This window comes from Triturus cristatus, chromosome 11 (assembly GCF_964204655.1).
Source record: "Triturus cristatus chromosome 11, aTriCri1.1, whole genome shotgun sequence".
NCBI lineage: Eukaryota > Metazoa > Chordata > Amphibia > Caudata > Salamandridae > Triturus > Triturus cristatus.
The window spans coordinates 1,139,966,061-1,139,986,950 of record NC_140594.1 but is presented as its reverse complement, the minus strand read 5'-3'; the positions used below and the strand labels follow the sequence as shown (position 1 = coordinate 1,139,986,950).

At 44.6% G+C, this 20,890-nt stretch overlaps 2 non-coding genes across 2 annotated transcripts; both read right to left on the bottom strand.

The window, feature by feature from the left end:
• Window positions 1-3,641: 3,641 nt before the first annotated feature.
• TRNAG-CCC (transfer RNA glycine (anticodon CCC)) lies at window positions 3,642-3,713 on the bottom strand. Its single transcript has one exon. It is a non-coding gene; the product is annotated as a tRNA-Gly (tRNA).
• Window positions 3,714-16,363: 12,650 nt separating this feature from the next.
• Window positions 16,364-16,435, bottom strand: TRNAG-CCC (transfer RNA glycine (anticodon CCC)). Its single transcript has one exon. It is a non-coding gene; the product is annotated as a tRNA-Gly (tRNA).
• Window positions 16,436-20,890: the final 4,455 nt, after the last annotated feature.

Sequence of the window (20,890 nt, the reverse complement as noted above, 5' to 3'; positions counted from 1 at the left end):
CAACTTGCTCTCTGATATAACATTTTGTGAGCTGCAGTTACATCCGATGGCTACAAGGTGGAGCTGCATTCAGGTGAGAGAACAAGTGTGCACAAAATCGTTGGGGACTTTTGCCAGATTCATCGGTGGATCTTGCCTACTTTTATTCACATGCTAGATATTGCCTAGAAATGCTTTTTAATATAGAGATGCTAGAGTTAGAATGTCTGGTCGGGGTTCAGCCCTTTCATTGTCTACCGCCCGCAACATATTTATTACCAGCACATGTGAGTGGTGACTCTGCTTTTTGGAAAATAGCATCTAATAGGACAATGAATGTAGCAGATGGGGTGATCGAGATGCCTGCCTAAGTATTTCATTTTTTTTTTAATTTAACGTCTGATTAATCTGTTCATGATATTTCCGTTTTGTGACATGTTGCATTAAAACAAATCCTGCTTGGAGAACATATAAAAATTTGCACTGCATTGGCCGGGAATCGAACCCGGGTCAACTGCTTGGGAAGCAACTATGCTCACCACTATACCACCAACACCCTATGATGTGGTTGCTCTCGGTTCTAAAGATTACAACCCCGAGTTCAATGACTATCTTGCACCAGTTTCAATGGTGCATTTGGTTTAGATACCAACATGAAAAGCAGTAGAAAGTTTCTTGTAGAGGGTAAGGAACTGGGGATTGAAACCAAGGCCAAATCTGTGCAGAAGAGAAGAAATGGAAAGCAGTAGTACAAATAGTGGAAATGAACATATTTACGCAGCATTGGAAGCAAAGCAGCGAAGAGAAAGAGAGTGCCTTCCATGAAATGCCCAGGAGAATGATAAGAGCAGAACGAAAAGGCAAGAATGACATTCAAAGCATGCCCAGAAAAACGTGTGACGATCCCACCGGTCATTTATGCTTATAATTGGGTATCTTTACTTTCAAAGTATGGGGTTGATCCTTTGGCGATCACTCTCTTGTATTTCAGCAGAGACAGATAGTTGAGAAGTCTTTTCTCACATAGCTAGCACAAGCCTGCGCTTTTCCTTGCTGGTAGCGTGGAAATGACAGATTGGTTCTCATAAGAAAAAACAAGAAATATTATAGCAGAGGATGGTTTCGATCCATCGACCTCTGGGTTATGGGCCCAGCACGCTTCCGCTGCGCCACTCTGCTCCCTTGTAAAAGTGTTCTCTTTATGCAGAGGAGGAGCTTTCAGCGAAGTGGCGAGGGATTGGTGGGTCTCGCTCCTCATTTGCCTAAGCATGCTGCAATGTATGCTGGGTGCAGAAAATCTTCATCTTCTCGTCTCACAGTCAGTCATAACTGAAAGTGCAGACCCTCTTGGGAACTAGCAGTTTCAGGCCTTTACCAAGATAGCAGCTCTCTAACCCTCTCCTCTCTCTTTGATCCTAGCGCTAGCATGCTCAGGATTTGATTTTAACTGGGAGCCAGAGATCTACCCGGTGAGGGCTTGCCCGGTGTGAGGCTTTTGAGCGTTTGGGACGTGAGGACGTTGGACAGGAAATGTTGCCATCTTGAAATACCCAACCTTCCTGCTGTCGTGAGAGGCTCTTTCCATGGACATCTGCCTCTTGGAGTCCTCTCAACTTGCTCTCTGATATAACATTTTGTGAGCTGCAGTTACATCCGATGGCTACAAGGTGGCGCTGCATTCAGGTGAGAGAACAAGTGTGCACAAAATCGTTGGGGACTTTTGCCAGATTCATCGGTGGATCTTGCCTACTTTTATTCACATGCTAGATATTGCCTAGAAATGCTTTTTAATATAGAGATGCTATAGTTAGAATGTCTGGTCGGGGTTCAGCCCTTTCATTGTCTACCGCCCGCAACATATTTATTACCAGCACATGTGAGTGGTGACTCTGCTTTTTGGAAAATAGCATCTAATAGGACAATGAATGTAGCAGATGGGGCGATCGAGATGCCTGCCTAAGTATTTCATTTTTTTTTTAATTTAACGTCTGATTAATCTGTTCATGATATTTCCGTTGTGTGACATGTTGCATTAAAACAAATCCTGCTTGGAGAACATATAAAAATTTGCACTGCATTGGCCGGGAATCGAACCCGGGTCAACTGCTTGGGAAGCAGCTATGCTCACCACTATACCACAAACGCCCTATGATGTGGTTGCTCTCGGTTCTAAAGATTACAACCCCGAGTTCAATGACTATCTTGCACCAGTTTCAATGGTGCATTTGGTTTAGATACCAACATGAAAAGCAGTAGAAAGTTTCTTGTAGAGGGTAAGGAACTGGGGATTGAAACCAAGGCCAAATCTGTGCAGAAGAGAAGAAATGGAAAGCAGTAGTACAAATAGTGGAAATGAACATATTTAGGCAGCATTGGAAGCAAAGCAGCGAAGAGAAAGAGAGTGCCTTCCATGAAATGCCCAGGAGAATGATAAGAGCAGAACGAAAAGGCCAGAATGACATTCAAAGCATGCCCAGAAAAACGTGTGACGGTCCCACCAGTCATTTATGCTTATAATTGGGTATCTTTACTTTCAAAGTATGGGGTTGATCCTTTGGCGATCACTCTCTTGTATTTCAGCAGAGACAGATAGTTGAGAAGTCTTTTCTCACATAGCTAGCACAAGCCTGCGCTTTTCCTTGCTGGTAGCGTGGAAATGACAGATTGGTCCTCAGAAGAAAAAACAAGAAATATTATAGCAGAGGATGGTTTCGATCCATCGACCTCTGGGTTATGGGCCCAGCACGCTTCCGCTGCGCCACTCTGCTCCCTTGTAAAAATGTTTTCTTTATGCAGATGAGGAGCTTTCAGCGAAGTGGCGAGGGATTGGTGGGTCTCGCTCCTCATTTGCCTAAGCATGCTGCAATGTATGCTGGGAGCAGAAAATCTTCATCTTCTCGTCTCACAGTCAGTCATAACTGAAAGTGCAGACCCTCTTGGGAACTAGCAGTTTCAGGCCTTTACCAAGATAGCAGCTCTCTAACCCTCTCCTCTCTCTTTGATCCTAGCGCTAGCATGCTCAGGATTTGATTTTAACTGGGAGCCAGAGATCTACCCGGTGAGGGCTTGCCCGGTGTGAGGCTTTTGAGCGTTTGGGACGTGAGGACGTTGGACAGGAAATGTTGCCATCTTGAAAGACCCAACCTTCCTGCTGTCGTGAGAGGCTCTTTCCATGGACATCTGCCTCTTGGAGTCCTCTCAACTTGCTCTCTGATATAACATTTTGTGAGCTGCAGTTACATCCGATGGCTACAAGGTGGCGCTGCATTCAGGTGAGAGAACAAGTGTGCACAAAATCGTTGGGGACTTTTGCCAGATTCATCGGTGGATCTTGCCTACTTTTATTCACATGCTAGATATTGCCTAGAAATGCTTTTTAATATAGAGATGCTAGAGTTAGAATGTCTGGTCGGGGTTCAGCCCTTTCATTGTCTACCGCCCGCAACATATTTATTACCAGCACATGTGAGTGGTGACTCTGCTTTTTGGAAAATAGCATGTAATAGGACAATGAATGTAGCAGATGGGGCGATCGAGATGCCTGCCTAAGTATTTCATTTTTTTTTTTATTTAACGTCTGATTAATCTGTTCATGATATTTCCGTTTTGTGACATGTTGCATTAAAACAAATCCTGCTTGGAGAACATATAAAAATTTGCACTGCATTGGCCGGGAATCGAACCCGGGTCAACTGCTTGGGAAGCAGCTATGCTCACCACTATACCACCAACGCCCTATGATGTGGTTGCTCTCGGTTCTAAAGATTACAACCCCGAGTTCAATGACTATCTTGCACCTGTTTCAATGGTGCATTTGGTTTAGATACCAACATGAAAAGCAGTAGAAAGTTTCTTGTAGAGGGTAAGAAACTGAGGATTGAAACCAAGGCCAAATCTGTGCAGAAGAGAAGAAATGGAAAGCAGTAGTACAAATAGTGGAAATGAACATATTTAGGCAGCATTGGAAGCAAAGCAGCGAAGAGAAAGAGAGTGCCTTCCATGAAATGCCCAGGAGAATGATAAGAGCAGAACGAAAAGGCAAGAATGACATTCAAAGCATGCCCAGAAAAACGTGTGACGGTCCCACCAGTCATTTATGCTTATAATTGGGTATCTTTAATTTCAAAGTATGGGGTTGATCCTTTGGCGATCACTCTCTTGTATTTCAGCAGAGACAGATAGTTGAGAAGTCTTTTCTCACATAGCTAGCACAAGCCTGCGCTTTTCCTTGCTGGTAGCGTGGAAATGACAGATTGGTTCTCAGAAGAAAAAACAAGAAATATTATAGCAGAGGATGGTTTCGATCCATCGACCTCTGGGTTATGGGCCCAGCACGCTTCCGCTGCGCCACTCTGCTCCCTTGTAAAAGTGTTCTCTTTATGCAGAGGAGGAGCTTTCAGCGAAGTGGCGAGGGATTGGTGGGTCTCGCTCCTCATTTGCCTAAGCATGCTGCAATGTATGCTGGGTGCAGAAAATCTTCATCTTCTCGTCTCACAGTCAGTCATAACTGAAAGTGCAGACCCTCTTGGGAACTAGCAGTTTCAGGCCTTTACCAAGATAGCAGCTCTCTAACCCTCTCCTCTCTCTTTGATCCTAGCGCTAGCATGCTCAGGATTTGATTTTAACTGGGAGCCAGAGATCTACCCGGTGAGGGCTTGCCCGGTGTGAGGCTTTTGAGCGTTTGGGAGCGTTCGGGACGTTGGACAGGAAATGTTGCCATCTTGAAATATCCAACCTTCCTGCTGTCGTGAGAGGCTCTTTCCATGGACATCTGCCTCTTGGAGTCCTCTTAACTTGCTCTCTGATATAACATTTTGTGAGCTGCATTTACATCCGATGGCTACAAGGTGGCGCTGCATTCAGGTGAGAGAACAAGTGTGCACAAAATCGTTGGGGACTTTTGCCAGATTCATCGGTGGATCTTGCCTACTTTTATTCACATGCTAGATATTGCCTAGAAATGCTTTTTAATATAGAGATGCTAGAGTTAGAATGTCTGGTCGGGGTTCAGCCCTTTCATTGTCTACCGCCCGCAACATATTTATTACCAGCACATGTGAGTGGTGACTCTGCTTTTTGGAAAATAGCATCTAATAGGACAATGAATGTAGCAGATGGGGCGATCGAGATGCCTGCCTAAGTATTTCATTTTTTTTTTTAATTTAACGTCTGATTAATCTGTTCATGATATTTCCGTTTTGTGACATGTTGCATTAAAACAAATCCTGCTTGGAGAACATATAAAAATTTGCACTGCACTGGCCAGGAATCGAACCCGGGTCAACTGCTTGGGAAGCAGCTATGCTCACCACTATACCACCAACGCCCTATGATGTGGTTGCTCTCGGTTCTAAAGATTACAACCCCGAGTTCAATGACTATCTTGCACCAGTTTCAATGGTGCATTTGGTTTAGATACCAACATGAAAAGCAGTAGAAAGTTTCTTGTAGAGGGTAAGGAACTGGGGATTGAAACCAAGGCCAAATCTGTGCAGAAGAGAAGAAATGGAAAGCAGTAGTACAAATAGTGGAAATGAACATATTTACGCAGCATTGGAAGCAAAGCAGCGAAGAGAAAGAGAGTGCCTTCCATGAAATGCCCAGGAGAATGATAAGAGCAGAACGAAAAGGCAAGAATGACATTCAAAGCATGCCCAGAAAAACGTGTGACGATCCCACCGGTCATTTATGCTTATAATTGGGTATCTTTACTTTCAAAGTATGGGGTTGATCCTTTGGCGATCACTCTCTTGTATTTCAGCAGAGACAGATAGTTGAGAAGTCTTTTCTCACATAGCTAGCACAAGCCTGCGCTTTTCCTTGCTGGTAGCGTGGAAATGACAGATTGGTTCTCATAAGAAAAAACAAGAAATATTATAGCAGAGGATGGTTTCGATCCATCGACCTCTGGGTTATGGGCCCAGCACGCTTCCGCTGCGCCACTCTGCTCCCTTGTAAAAGTGTTCTCTTTATGCAGAGGAGGAGCTTTCAGCGAAGTGGCGAGGGATTGGTGGGTCTCGCTCCTCATTTGCCTAAGCATGCTGCAATGTATGCTGGGTGCAGAAAATCTTCATCTTCTCGTCTCACAGTCAGTCATAACTGAAAGTGCAGACCCTCTTGGGAACTAGCAGTTTCAGGCCTTTACCAAGATAGCAGCTCTCTAACCCTCTCCTCTCTCTTTGATCCTAGCGCTAGCATGCTCAGGATTTGATTTTAACTGGGAGCCAGAGATCTACCCGGTGAGGGCTTGCCCGGTGTGAGGCTTTTGAGCGTTTGGGAGCGTTCGGGACGTGAGGACGTTGGACAGGAAATGTTGCCATCTTGAAATATCCAACCTTCCTGCTGTCGTGAGAGGCTCTTTCCATGGACATCTGCCTCTTGGAGTCCTCTTAACTTGCTCTCTGATATAACATTTTGTGAGCTGCATTTACATCCGATGGCTACAAGGTGGCGCTGCATTCAGGTGAGAGAACAAGTGTGCACAAAATCGTTGGGGACTTTTGCCAGATTCATCGGTGGATCTTGCCTACTTTTATTCACATGCTAGATATTGCCTAGAAATGCTTTTTAATATAGAGATGCTAGAGTTAGAATGTCTGGTCGGGGTTCAGCCCTTTCATTGTTACCGCCCGCAACATATTTATTACCAGCACATGTGAGTGGTGACTCTGCTTTTTGGAAAATAGCATCTAATAGGACAATGAATGTAGCAGATGGGGCGATCGAGATGCCTGCCTAAGTATTTCATTTTTTTTTTTAATTTAACGTCTGATTAATCTGTTCATGATATTTCCGTTTTGTGACATGTTGCATTAAAACAAATCCTGCTTGGAGAACATATAAAAATTTGCACTGCATTGGCCAGGAATCGAACCCGGGTCAACTGCTTGGGAAGCAGCTATGCTCACCACTATACCACCAACGCCCTATGATGTGGTTGCTCTCGGTTCTAAAGATTACAACCCCGAGTTCAATGACTATCTTGCACCAGTTTCAATGGTGCATTTAGTTTAGATACCAACATGAAAAGCAGTAGAAAGTTTCTTGTAGAGGGTAAGGAACTGGGGATTGAAACCAAGGCCAAATCTGTGCAGAAGAGAAGAAATGGAAAGCAGTAGTACAAATAGTGGAAATGAACATATTTACGCAGCATTGGAAGCAAAGCAGCGAAGAGAAAGAGAGTGCCTTCCATGAAATGCCCAGGAGAATGATAAGAGCAGAACGAAAAGGCAAGAATGACATTCAAAGCATGCCCAGAAAAACGGGTGACGATCCCACCGGTCATTTATGCTTATAATTGGGTATCTTTACTTTCAAAGTATGGGGTTGATCCTTTGGCGATCACTCTCTTGTATTTCAGCAGAGACAGATAGTTGAGAAGTCTTTTCTCACATAGCTAGCACAAGCCTGCGCTTTTCCTTGCTGGTAGCGTGGAAATGACAGATTGGTTCTCATAAGAAAAAACAAGAAATATTATAGCAGAGGATGGTTTCGATCCATCGACCTCTGGGTTATGGGCCCAGCACGCTTCCGCTGCGCCACTCTGCTCCCTTGTAAAAGTGTTCTCTTTATGCAGAGGAGGAGCTTTCAGCGAAGTGGCGAGGGATTGGTGGGTCTCGCTCCTCATTTGCCTAAGCATGCTGCAATGTATGCTGGGTGCAGAAAATCTTCATCTTCTCGTCTCACAGTCAGTCATAACTGAAAGTGCAGACCCTCTTGGGAACTAGCAGTTTCAGGCCTTTACCAAGATAGCAGCTCTCTAACCCTCTCCTCTCTCTTTGATCCTAGCGCTAGCATGCTCAGGATTTGATTTTAACTGGGAGCCAGAGATCTACCCGGTGAGGGCTTGCCCGGTGTGAGGCTTTTGAGCGTTTGGGACGTGAGGACGTTGGACAGGAAATGTTGCCATCTTGAAATACCCAACCTTCCTGCTGTCGTGAGAGGCTCTTTCCATGGACATCTGCCTCTTGGAGTCCTCTCAACTTGCTCTCTGATATAACATTTTGTGAGCTGCAGTTACATCCGATGGCTACAAGGTGGCGCTGCATTCAGGTGAGAGAACAAGTGTGCACAAAATCGTTGGGGACTTTTGCCAGATTCATCGGTGGATCTTGCCTACTTTTATTCACATGCTAGATATTGCCTAGAAATGCTTTTTAATATAGAGATGCTAGAGTTAGAATGTCTGGTCGGGGTTCAGCCCTTTCATTGTCTACCGCCCGCAACATATTTATTACCAGCACATGTGAGTGGTGACTCTGCTTTTTGGAAAATAGCGTCTAATAGGACAATTAATGTAGCAGATGGGGCGATCGAGGTGCCTGCCTAAGTATTTCATTTTTTTTTTAATTTAACGTCTGATTAATCTGTTCATGATATTTCCGTTTTGTGACATGTTGCATTAAAACAAATCCTGCTTGGAGAACATATAAAAAGTTGCACTGCATTGGCTGGGAATCGAACCCGGGTCAACTGCTTGGGAATCAGCTATGCTCACCACTATACCACCAACGCCCTATGATGTGGGTGCTCTCGGTTCTAAAGATTACAACCCCGAGTTCAATGACTATCTTGCACCAGTTTCAATGGTGCATTTGGTTTAGATACCAACATGAAAAGCAGTAGAAAGTTTCTTGTAGAGGGTAAGGAACTGGGGATTGAAACCAAGGCCAAATCTGTGCAGAAGAGAAGAAATGGAAAGCAGTAGTACAAATAGTGGAAATGAACATATTTAGGCAGCATTGGAAGCAAAGCAGCGAAGAGAAAGAGAGTGCCTTCCATGAAATGCCCAGGAGAATGATAAGAGCAGAACGAAAAGGCAAGAATGACATTCAAAGCATGCCCAGAAAAACGTGTGACGGTCCCACCAGTCATTTATGCTTATAATTGGGTATCTTTACTTTCAAAGTATGGGGTTGATCCTTTGGCGATCACTCTCTTGTATTTCAGCAGAGACAGATAGTTGAGAAGTCTTTTCTCACATAGCTAGCACAAGCCTGCGCTTTTCCTTGCTGGTAGCGTGGAAATGACAGATTGGTCCTCAGAAGAAAAAACAAGAAATATTATAGCAGAGGATGGTTTCGATCCATCGACCTCTGGGTTATGGGCCCAGCACGCTTCCGCTGCGCCACTCTGCTCCCTTGTAAAAGTGTTTTCTTTATGCAGATGAGGAGCTTTCAGCGAAGTGGCGAGGGATTGGTGGGTCTCGCTCCTCATTTGCCTAAGCATGCTGCAATGTATGCTGGGAGCAGAAAATCTTCATCTTCTCGTCTCACAGTCAGTCATAACTGAAAGTGCAGACCCTCTTGGGAACTAGCAGTTTCAGGCCTTTACCAAGATAGCAGCTCTCTAACCCTCTCCTCTCTCTTTGATCCTAGCGCTAGCATGCTCAGGATTTGATTTTAACTGGGAGCCAGAGATCTACCCGGTGAGGGCGAGGCTTTTGAGCGTTTGGGACGTGAGGACGTTGGACAGGAAATGTTGCCATCTTGAAATACCCAACCTTCCTGCTGTCGTGAGAGGCTCTTTCCATGGACATCTGCCTCTTGGAGTCCTCTCAACTTGCTCTCTGATATAACATTTTGTGAGCTGCAGTTACATCCGATGGCTACAAGGTGGCGCTGCATTCAGGTGAGAGAACAAGTGTGCACAAAATCGTTGGGGACTTTTGCCAGATTCATCGGTGGATCTTGCCTACTTTTATTCACATGCTAGATATTGCCTAGAAATGCTTTTTAATATAGAGATGCTAGAGTTAGAATGTCTGGTCGGGGTTCAGCCCTTTCATTGTCTACCGCCCGCAACATATTTATTACCAGCACATGTGAGTGGTGACTCTGCTTTTTGGAAAATAGCATGTAATAGGACAATGAATGTAGCAGATGGGGCGATCGAGATGCCTGCCTAAGTATTTCATTTTTTTTTTAATTTAACGTCTGATTAATCTGTTCATGATATTTCCATTTTGTGACATGTTGCATTAAAACAAATCCTGCTTGGAGAACATATAAAAATTTGCACTGCATTGGCCGGGAATCGAACCCGGGTCAACTGTTTGGGAAGCAGCTATGCTCACCACTATACCACCAACGCCCTATGATGTGGTTGCTCTCGGTTCTAAAGATTACAACCCCGAGTTCAATGACTATCTTGCACCAGTTCAATGGTGCATTTGGTTTAGATACCAACATGAAAAGCAGTAGAAAGTTTCTTGTAGAGGGTAAGGAACTGGGGATTGAAACCAAGGCCAAATCTGTGCAGAAGAGAAGAAATGGAAAGCAGTAGTACAAATAGTGGAAATGAACATATTTAGGCAGCATTGGAAGCAAAGCAGCGAAGAGAAAGAGAGTGCCTTCCATGAAATGCCCAGGAGAATGATAAGAGCAGAACGAAAAGGCAAGAATGACATTCAAAGCATGCCCAGAAAAACGTGTGACGGTCCCACCAGTCATTTATGCTTATAATTGGGTATCTTTACTTTCAAAGTATGGGGTTGATCCTTTGGCGATCACTCTCTTGTATTTCAGCAGAGACAGATAGTTGAGAAGTCTTTTCTCACATAGCTAGCACAAGCCTGCGCTTTTCCTTGCTGGTAGCGTGGAAATGACAGATTGGTCCTCAGAAGAAAAAACAAGAAATATTATAGCAGAGGATGGTTTCGATCCATCGACCTCTGGGTTATGGGCCCAGCACGCTTCCGCTGCACCACTCTGCTCCCTTGTAAAAGTGTTTTCTTTATGCAGATGAGGAGCTTTCAGCGAAGTGGCGAGGGATTGGTGGGTCTCGCTCCTCATTTGCCTAAGCATGCTGCAATGTATGCTGGGAGCAGAAAATCTTCATCTTCTCGTCTCACAGTCAGTCATAACTGAAAGTGCAGACCCTCTTGGGAACTAGCAGTTTCAGGCCTTTACCAAGATAGCAGCTCTCTAACCCTCTCCTCTCTCTTTGATCCTAGCGCTAGCATGCTCAGGATTAGATTTTAACTGGGAGCCAGAGATCTACCCGGTGAGGGCTTGCCCGGTGTGAGGCTTTTGAGCGTTTGGGAGCGTTCGGGACGTGAGGACGTTGGACAGGAAATGTTGCCATCTTGAAATACCCAACCTTCCTGCTGTCGTGAGAGACTCTTTCCATGGACATCTGCCTCTTGGAGTCCTCTCAACTTGCTCTCTGATATAACATTTTGTGAGCTGCAGTTACATCCGATGGCTACAAGGTGGAGCTGCATTCAGGTGAGAGAACAAGTGTGCACAAAATCGTTGGGGACTTTTGCCAGATTCATCGGTGGATCTTGCCTACTTTTATTCACATGCTAGATATTGCCTAGAAATGCTTTTTAATATAGAGATGCTAGAGTTAGAATGTCTGGTCGGGGTTCAGCCCTTTCATTGTCTACCGCCCGCAACATATTTATTACCAGCACATGTGAGTGGTGACTCTGCTTTTTGGAAAATAGCATCTAATAGGACAATGAATGTAGCAGATGGGGTGATCGAGATGCCTGCCTAAGTATTTCATTTTTTTTTTAATTTAACGTCTGATTAATCTGTTCATGATATTTCCGTTTTGTGACATGTTGCATTAAAACAAATCCTGCTTGGAGAACATATAAAAATTTGCACTGCATTGGCCGGGAATCGAACCCGGGTCAACTGCTTGGGAAGCAACTATGCTCACCACTATACCACCAACACCCTATGATGTGGTTGCTCTCGGTTCTAAAGATTACAACCCCGAGTTCAATGACTATCTTGCACCAGTTTCAATGGTGCATTTGGTTTAGATACCAACATGAAAAGCAGTAGAAAGTTTCTTGTAGAGGGTAAGGAACTGGGGATTGAAACCAAGGCCAAATCTGTGCAGAAGAGAAGAAATGGAAAGCAGTAGTACAAATAGTGGAAATGAACATATTTACGCAGCATTGGAAGCAAAGCAGCGAAGAGAAAGAGAGTGCCTTCCATGAAATGCCCAGGAGAATGATAAGAGCAGAACGAAAAGGCAAGAATGACATTCAAAGCATGCCCAGAAAAACGTGTGACGATCCCACCGGTCATTTATGCTTATAATTGGGTATCTTTACTTTCAAAGTATGGGGTTGATCCTTTGGCGATCACTCTCTTGTATTTCAGCAGAGACAGATAGTTGAGAAGTCTTTTCTCACATAGCTAGCACAAGCCTGCGCTTTTCCTTGCTGGTAGCGTGGAAATGACAGATTGGTTCTCATAAGAAAAAACAAGAAATATTATAGCAGAGGATGGTTTCGATCCATCGACCTCTGGGTTATGGGCCCAGCACGCTTCCGCTGCGCCACTCTGCTCCCTTGTAAAAGTGTTCTCTTTATGCAGAGGAGGAGCTTTCAGCGAAGTGGCGAGGGATTGGTGGGTCTCGCTCCTCATTTGCCTAAGCATGCTGCAATGTATGCTGGGTGCAGAAAATCTTCATCTTCTCGTCTCACAGTCAGTCATAACTGAAAGTGCAGACCCTCTTGGGAACTAGCAGTTTCAGGCCTTTACCAAGATAGCAGCTCTCTAACCCTCTCCTCTCTCTTTGATCCTAGCGCTAGCATGCTCAGGATTTGATTTTAACTGGGAGCCAGAGATCTACCCGGTGAGGGCGAGGCTTTTGAGCGTTTGGGACGTGAGGACGTTGGACAGGAAATGTTGCCATCTTGAAATACCCAACCTTCCTGCTGTCGTGAGAGGCTCTTTCCATGGACATCTGCCTCTTGGAGTCCTCTCAACTTGCTCTCTGATATAACATTTTGTGAGCTGCAGTTACATCCGATGGCTACAAGGTGGCGCTGCATTCAGGTGAGAGAACAAGTGTGCACAAAATCGTTGGGGACTTTTGCCAGATTCATCGGTGGATCTTGCCTACTTTTATTCACATGCTAGATATTGCCTAGAAATGCTTTTTAATATAGAGATGCTATAGTTAGAATGTCTGGTCGGGGTTCAGCCCTTTCATTGTCTACCGCCCGCAACATATTTATTACCAGCACATGTGAGTGGTGACTCTGCTTTTTGGAAAATAGCATCTAATAGGACAATGAATGTAGCAGATGGGGCGATCGAGATGCCTGCCTAAGTATTTCATTTTTTTTTTAATTTAACGTCTGATTAATCTGTTCATGATATTTCCGTTTTGTGACATGTTGCATTAAAACAAATCCTGCTTGGAGAACATATAAAAATTTGCACTGTATTGGCCGGGGATCGAACCCGGGTCAACTGCTTGGGAAGCAGCTATGCTCACCACTATACCACCACAACCCTATGATGTGGGTGCTCTCGGTTCTAAAGATTACAACCCTGAGTTCAATGACTATCTTGCACCAGTTTCAATGGTGCATTTGGTTTAGATACCAACATGAAAAGCAGTAGAAAGTTTCTTGTAGAGGGTAAGGAACTGGGGATTGAAACCAAGGCCAAATCTGTGCAGAAGAGAAGAAATGGAAAGCAGTAGTACAAATAGTGGAAATGAACATATTTAGGCAGCATTGGAAGCAAAGCAGCGAAGAGAAAGAGAGTGCCTTCCATGAAATGCCCAGGAGAATGATAAGAGCAGAACGAAAAGGCAAGAATGACATTCAAAGCATGCCCAGAAAAACGTGTGACGGTCCCACCAGTCATTTATGCTTATAATTGGGTATCTTTACTTTCAAAGTATGGGGTTGATCCTTTGGCGATCACTCTCTTGTATTTCAGCAGAGACAGATAGTTGAGAAGTCTTTTCTCACATAGCTAGCACAAGCCTGCGCTTTTCCTTGCTGGTAGCGTGGAAATGACAGATTGGTTCTCAGAAGAAAAAACAAGAAATATTATAGCAGAGGATGGTTTTGATCCATCGACCTCTGGGTTATGGGCCCAGCACGCTTCCGCTGCGCCACTCTGCTCCCTTATAAAAGTGTTCTCTTTATGCAGAGGAGGAGCTTTCAGCGAAGTGGCGAGGGATTGGTGGGTCTCGCTCCTCATTTGCCTAAGCATGCTGCAATGTATGCTGGGAGCAGAAAATCTTCATCTTCTCGTCTCACAGTCAGTCATAACTGAAAGTGCAGACCCTCTTGGGAACTAGCAGTTTCAGGCCTTTACCAAGATAGCAGCTCTCTAACCCTCTCCTCTCTCTTTGATCCTAGCGCTAGCATGCTCAGGATTAGATTTTAACTGGGAGCCAGAGATCTACCCGGTGAGGGCTTGCCCGGTGTGAGGCTTTTGAGCGTTTGGGAGCGTTCGGGACGTGAGGACGTTGGACAGGAAATGTTGCCATCTTGAAATACCCAACCTTCCTGCTGTCGTGAGAGACTCTTTCCATGGACATCTGCCTCTTGGAGTCCTCTCAACTTGCTCTCTGATATAACATTTTGTGAGCTGCAGTTACATCCGATGGCTACAAGGTGGAGCTGCATTCAGGTGAGAGAACAAGTGTGCACAAAATCGTTGGGGACTTTTGCCAGATTCATCGGTGGATCTTGCCTACTTTTATTCACATGCTAGATATTGCCTAGAAATGCTTTTTAATAAAGAGATGCTAGAGTTAGAATGTCTGGTCGGGGTTCAGCCCTTTCATTGTCTACCGCCCGCAACATATTTATTACCAGCACATGTGAGTGGTGACTCTGCTTTTTGGAAAATAGCATCTAATAGGACAATGAATGTAGCAGATGGGGTGATCGAGATGCCTGCCTAAGTATTTCATTTTTTTTTTAATTTAACGTCTGATTAATCTGTTCATGATATTTCCGTTTTGTGACATGTTGCATTAAAACAAATCCTGCTTGGAGAACATATAAAAATTTGCACTGCATTGGCCGGGAATCGAACCCGGGTCAACTGCTTGGGAAGCAACTATGCTCACCACTATACCACCAACACCCTATGATGTGGTTGCTCTCGGTTCTAAAGATTACAACCCCGAGTTCAATGACTATCTTGCACCAGTTTCAATGGTGCATTTGGTTTAGATACCAACATGAAAAGCAGTAGAAAGTTTCTTGTAGAGGGTAAGGAACTGGGGATTGAAACCAAGGCCAAATCTGTGCAGAAGAGAAGAAATGGAAAGCAGTAGTACAAATAGTGGAAATGAACATATTTACGCAGCATTGGAAGCAAAGCAGCGAAGAGAAAGAGAGTGCCTTCCATGAAATGCCCAGGAGAATGATAAGAGCAGAACGAAAAGGCAAGAATGACATTCAAAGCATGCCCAGAAAAACGTGTGACGATCCCACCGGTCATTTATGCTTATAATTGGGTATCTTTACTTTCAAAGTATGGGGTTGATCCTTTGGCGATCACTCTCTTGTATTTCAGCAGAGACAGATAGTTGAGAAGTCTTTTCTCACATAGCTAGCACAAGCCTGCGCTTTTCCTTGCTGGTAGCGTGGAAATGACAGATTGGTTCTCATAAGAAAAAACAAGAAATATTATAGCAGAGGATGGTTTCGATCCATCGACCTCTGGGTTATGGGCCCAGCACGCTTCCGCTGCGCCACTCTGCTCCCTTGTAAAAGTGTTCTCTTTATGCAGAGGAGGAGCTTTCAGCGAAGTGGCGAGGGATTGGTGGGTCTCGCTCCTCATTTGCCTAAGCATGCTGCAATGTATGCTGGGTGCAGAAAATCTTCATCTTCTCGTCTCACAGTCAGTCATAACTGAAAGTGCAGACCCTCTTGGGAACTAGCAGTTTCAGGCCTTTACCAAGATAGCAGCTCTCTAACCCTCTCCTCTCTCTTTGATCCTAGCGCTAGCATGCTCAGGATTTGATTTTAACTGGGAGCCAGAGATCTACCCGGTGAGGGCTTGCCCGGTGTGAGGCTTTTGAGCGTTTGGGACGTGAGGACGTTGGACAGGAAATGTTGCCATCTTGAAATACCCAACCTTCCTGCTGTCGTGAGAGGTTCTTTCCATGGACATCTGCCTCTTGGAGTCCTCTCAACTTGCTCTCTGATATAACATTTTGTGAGCTGCAGTTACATCCGATGGCTACAAGGTGGCGCTGCATTCAGGTGAGAGAACAAGTGTGCACAAAATCGTTGGGGACTTTTGCCAGATTCATCGGTGGATCTTGCCTACTTTTATTCACATGCTAGATATTGCCTAGAAATGCTTTTTAATATAGAGATGCTAGAGTTAGAATGTCTGGTCGGGGTTCAGCCCTTTCATTGTCTACCGCCCGCAACATATTTATTACCAGCACATGTGAGTGGTGACTCTGCTTTTTGGAAAATAGCATGTAATAGGACAATGAATGTAGCAGATGGGGCGATCGAGATGCCTGCCTAAGTATTTCATTTTTTTTTTAATTTAACGTCTGATTAATCTGTTCATGATATTTCCGTTTTGTGACATGTTGCATTAAAACAAATCCTGCTTGGAGAACATATAAAAATTTGCACTGCATTGGCCGGGAATCGAACCCGGGTCAACTGCTTGGGAAGCAGCTATGCTCACCACTATACCACCAACGCCCTATGATGTGGTTGCTCTCGGTTCTAAAGATTACAACCCCGAGTTCAATGACTATCTTGCACCAGTTTCAATGGTGCATTTGGTTTAGATACCAACATGAAAAGCAGTAGAAAGTTTCTTGTAGAGGGTAAGAAACTGAGGATTGAAACCAAGGCCAAATCTGTGCAGAAGAGAAGAAATGGAAAGCAGTAGTACAAATAGTGGAAATGAACATATTTAGGCAGCATTGGAAGCAAAGCAGCGAAGAGAAAGAGAGTGCCTTCCATGAAATGCCCAGGAGAATGATAAGAGCAGAACGAAAAGGCAAGAATGACATTCAAAGCATGCCCAGAAAAACGTGTGACGGTCCCACCAGTCATTTATGCTTATAATTGGGTATCTTTAATTTCAAAGTATGGGGTTGATCCTTTGGCGATCACTCTCTTGTATTTCAGCAGAGACAGATAGTTGAGAAGTCTTTTCTCACATAGCTAGCACAAGCCTGCGCTTTTCCTTGCTGGTAGCGTGGAAATGACAGATTGGTTCTCAGAAGAAAAAACAAGAAATATTATAGCAGAGGATGGTTTCGATCCATCGACCTCTGGGTTATGGGCCCAGCACGCTTCCGCTGCGCCACTCTGCTCCCTTGTAAAAGTGTTCTCTTTATGCAGAGGAGGAGCTTTCAGCGAAGTGGCGAGGGATTGGTGGGTCTCGCTCCTCATTTGCCTAAGCATGCTGCAATGTATGCTGGGTGCAGAAAATCTTCATCTTCTCGTCTCACAGTCAGTCATAACTGAAAGTGCAGACCCTCTTGGGAACTAGCAGTTTCAGGCCTTTACCAAGATAGCAGCTCTCTAACCCTCTCCTCTCTCTTTGATCCTAGCGCTAGCATGCTCAGGATTTGATTTTAACTGGGAGCCAGAGATCTACCCGGTGAGGGCTTGCCCGGTGTGAGGCTTTTGAGCGTTTGGGAGCGTTCGGGACGTGAGGACGTTGGACAGGAAATGTTGCCATCTTGAAATATCCAACCTTCCTGCTGTCGTGAGAGGCTCTTTCCATGGACATCTGCCTCTTGGAGTCCTCTTAACTTGCTCTCTGATATAACATTTTGTGAGCTGCATTTACATCCGATGGCTACAAGGTGGCGCTGCATTCAGGTGAGAGAACAAGTGTGCACAAAATCGTTGGGGACTTTTGCCAGATTCATCGGTGGATCTTGCCTACTTTTATTCACATGCTAGATATTGCCTAGAAATGCTTTTTAATATAGAGATGCTAGAGTTAGAATGTCTGGTCGGGGTTCAGCCCTTTCATTGTCTACCGCCCGCAACATATTTATTACCAGCACATGTGAGTGGTGACTCTGCTTTTTGGAAAATAGCATCTAATAGGACAATGAATGTAGCAGATGGGGCGATCGAGATGCCTGCCTAAGTATTTCATTTTTTTTTTTAATTTAACGTCTGATTAATCTGTTCATGATATTTCCGTTTTGTGACATGTTGCATTAAAACAAATCCTGCTTGGAGAACATATAAAAATTTGCACTGCACTGGCCAGGAATCGAACCCGGGTCAACTGCTTGGGAAGCAGCTATGCTCACCACTATACCACCAACGCCCTATGATGTGGTTGCTCTCGGTTCTAAAGATTACAACCCCGAGTTCAATGACTATCTTGCACCAGTTTCAATGGTGCATTTGGTTTAGATACCAACATGAAAAGCAGTAGAAAGTTTCTTGTAGAGGGTAAGGAACTGGGGATTGAAACCAAGGCCAAATCTGTGCAGAAGAGAAGAAATGGAAAGCAGTAGTACAAATAGTGGAAATGAACATATTTACGCAGCATTGGAAGCAAAGCAGCGAAGAGAAAGAGAGTGCCTTCCATGAAATGCCCAGGAGAATGATAAGAGCAGAACGAAAAGGCAAGAATGACATTCAAAGCATGCCCAGAAAAACGTGTGACGATCCCACCGGTCATTTATGCTTATAATTGGGTATCTTTACTTTCAAAGTATGGGGTTGATCCTTTGGCGATCACTCTCTTGTATTTCAGCAGAGACAGATAGTTGAGAAGTCTTTTCTCACATAGCTAGCACAAGCCTGCGCTTTTCCTTGCTGGTAGCGTGGAAATGACAGATTGGTTCTCATAAGAAAAAACAAGAAATATTATAGCAGAGGATGGTTTCGATCCATCGACCTCTGGGTTATGGGCCCAGCACGCTTCCGCTGCGCCACTCTGCTCCCTTGTAAAAGTGTTCTCTTTATGCAGAGGAGGAGCTTTCAGCGAAGTGGCGAGGGATTGGTGGGTCTCGCTCCTCATTTGCCTAAGCATGCTGCAATGTATGCTGGGTGCAGAAAATCTTCATCTTCTCGTCTCACAGTCAGTCATAACTGAAAGTGCAGACCCTCTTGGGAACTAGCAGTTTCAGGCCTTTACCAAGATAGCAGCTCTCTAACCCTCTCCTCTCTCTTTGATCCTAGCGCTTGCATGCTCAGGATTTGATTTTAACTGGGAGCCAGAGATCTACCCGGTGAGGGCTTGCCCGGTGTGAGGCTTTTGAGCGTTTGGGAGCGTTCGGGACGTGAGGACGTTGGACAGGAAATGTTGCCATCTTGAAATATCCAACCTTCCTGCTGTCGTGAGAGGCTCTTTCCATGGACATCTGCCTCTTGGAGTCCTCTTAACTTGCTCTCTGATATAACATTTTGTGAGCTGCATTTACATCCGATGGCTACAAGGTGGCGCTGCATTCAGGTGAGAGAACAAGTGTGCACAAAATCGTTGGGGACTTTTGCCAGATTCATCGGTGGATCTTGCCTACTTTTATTCACATGCTAGATATTGCCTAGAAATGCTTTTTAATATAGAGATGCTAGAGTTAGAATGTCTGGTCGGGGTTCAGCCCTTTCATTGTTACCGCCCGCAACATATTTATTACCAGCACATGTGAGTGGTGACTCTGCTTTTTGGAAAATAGCATCTAATAGGACAATGAATGTAGCAGATGGGGCGATCGAGATGCCTGCCTAAGTATTTCATTTTTTTTTTTAATTTAACGTCTGATTAATCTGTTCATGATATTTCCGTTTTGTGACATGTTGCATTAAAACAAATCCTGCTTGGAGAACATATAAAAATTTGCACTGCATTGGCCAGGAATCGAACCCGGGTCAACTGCTTGGGAAGCAGCTATGCTCACCACTATACCACCAACGCCCTATGATGTGGTTGCTCTCGGTTCTAAAGATTACAACCCCGAGTTCAATGACTATCTTGCACCAGTTTCAATGGTGCATTTGGTTTAGATACCAACATGAAAAGCAGTAGAAAGTTTCTTGTAGAGGGTAAGGAACTGGGGATTGAAACCAAGGCCAAATCTGTGCAGAAGAGAAGAAATGGAAAGCAGTAGTACAAATAGTGGAAATGAACATATTTACGCAGCATTGGAAGCAAAGCAGCGAAGAGAAAGAGAGTGCCTTCCATGAAATGCCCAGGAGAATGATAAGAGCAGAACGAAAAGGCAAGAATGACATTCAAAGCATGCCCAGAAAAACGTGTGACGATCCCACCGGTCATTTATGCTTATAATTGGGTATCTTTACTTTCAAAGTATGGGGTTGATCCTTTGGCGATCACTCTCTTGTATTTCAGCAGAGACAGATAGTTGAGAAGTCTTTTCTCACATAGCTAGCACAAGCCTGCGCTTTTCCTTGCTGGTAGCGTGGAAATGACAGATTGGTTCTCATAAGAAAAAACAAGAAATATTATAGCAGAGGATGGTTTCGATCCATCGACCTCTGGGTTATGGGCCCAGCACGCTTCCGCTGCGCCACTCTGCTCCCTTGTAAAAGTGTTCTCTTTATGCAGAGGAGGAGCTTTCAGCGAAGTGGCGAGGGATTGGTGGGTCTCGCTCCTCATTTGCCTAAGCATGCTGCAATGTATGCTGGGTGCAGAAAATCTTCATCTTCTCGTCTCACAGTCAGTCATAACTGAAAGTGCAGACCCTCTTGGGAACTAGCAGTTTCAGGCCTTTACCAAGATAGCAGCTCTCTAACCCTCTCCTCTCTCTTTGATCCTAGCGCTAGCATGCTCAGGATTTGATTTTAACTGGGAGCCAGAGATCTACCCGGTGAGGGCTTGCCCGGTGTGAGGCTTTTGAGCGTTTGGGACGTGAGGACGTTGGACAGGAAATGTTGCCATCTTGAAATACCCAACCTTCCTGCTGTCGTGAGAGGCTCTTTCCATGGACATCTGCCTCTTGGAGTCCTCTCAACTTGCTCTCTGATATAACATTTTGTGAGCTGCAGTTACATCCGATGGCTACAAGGTGGCGCTGCATTCAGGTGAGAGAACAAGTGTGCACAAAATCGTTGGGGACTTTTGCCAGATTCATCGGTGGATCTTGCCTACTTTTATTCACATGCTAGATATTGCCTAGAAATGCTTTTTAATATAGAGATGCTAGAGTTAGA